Source organism: Balaenoptera acutorostrata, chromosome 4, assembly GCF_949987535.1.
Source record: "Balaenoptera acutorostrata chromosome 4, mBalAcu1.1, whole genome shotgun sequence".
Classification (NCBI taxonomy): domain Eukaryota; kingdom Metazoa; phylum Chordata; class Mammalia; order Artiodactyla; family Balaenopteridae; genus Balaenoptera; species Balaenoptera acutorostrata.
This window is the reverse complement of record NC_080067.1, coordinates 83,208,625-83,209,640: the sequence shown is the minus strand read 5'-3', so window position 1 is coordinate 83,209,640 and position 1,016 is coordinate 83,208,625. Positions and strand designations below refer to the sequence as shown.

At 38.4% G+C, this 1,016-nt stretch overlaps 1 pseudogene; it reads left to right on the top strand.

The window, feature by feature from the left end:
• Positions 1 to 213: 213 nt before the first annotated feature.
• Positions 214 to 545, top strand: LOC103000519 (SRA stem-loop-interacting RNA-binding protein, mitochondrial-like; annotated as a pseudogene).
• Positions 546 to 1,016: the final 471 nt, after the last annotated feature.

Sequence of the window (1,016 nt, the reverse complement as noted above, 5' to 3'; positions counted from 1 at the left end):
AATTGTTCAGCTACAGAGTTACTCTAAAATAAACATGACTTCTCCAAAAAAAAAAAAAAGTTAATTCCTGTGGAAGATGAACTCACAGACAAGAAATATAGGGCATATGAGAATGTCAAGCTCTATAAACATAGCCTGAATAATTGATACCCCCAAAAAATCCAATAATACAACCTTAAAGGTACTTAAAAATAAATGTGTATTAATCTAAAGATGGCGGCTTCGGCAGCGAAGAGTGCTACGACGCTGCCAACGAACATCCGCTGGCCATTGCGTATCTGAGAAAAATTCCCTGGACTGCGGCCACGAGTGAGCTGGGAGAACACTTTGCACAATTTGGCCATGTAGGAAAGTGCACCGTACCTTTTGACAAAGAGACTGGCTTTCACAGAGGTATGGGTTGGATCCAGTTTTCTTCAGAAGAGCTTCACAATGCACTACAGCAGGAAAATCATGTTATTGATGGAGTAAAGCACCATGTTCAAACTCAAAAACCCAAAGCTTTACAAGGGGATCAAACATCTGATGAAGAGAAAGAGTTTTGAGACCATCACTGCGTATTAAACAAAGTAAACAGAACTTAAAAAAATAAATAAATGTGTGTTTAATTAATTAAATAATTAACACAGAGATATTAACTGTTGAGCTTTTCTTTTCTGCAGTTCCTTGTATGTGACTCTTACGCAGTCAGTCAGAGGCATCCACACTACCTTGAAAGTAACTAGGATATATAGTAGGATAAAAGCAACATTTGCTTTGGGGCAGTTTTTGTTTCTAAAAGTAATTATTGAGAATCAAGAGGGAATATCTGAGAGTAACAGAGCATAAATACTAGAAAGAGAACAGAAGATATGCTGCTTTCCCCATGGCTGACCACCGGGGAGATTAGATAAGGATCACCTTGACTAGTTGGTGAACAGAGAGGTAAAAATAGGCTGTGACCTTGAAAAACATTTCAAGTCCTGGATATGACGGGACCTGACTTGAGAAGGTCACAGAAAGATGTCAAGGATTAT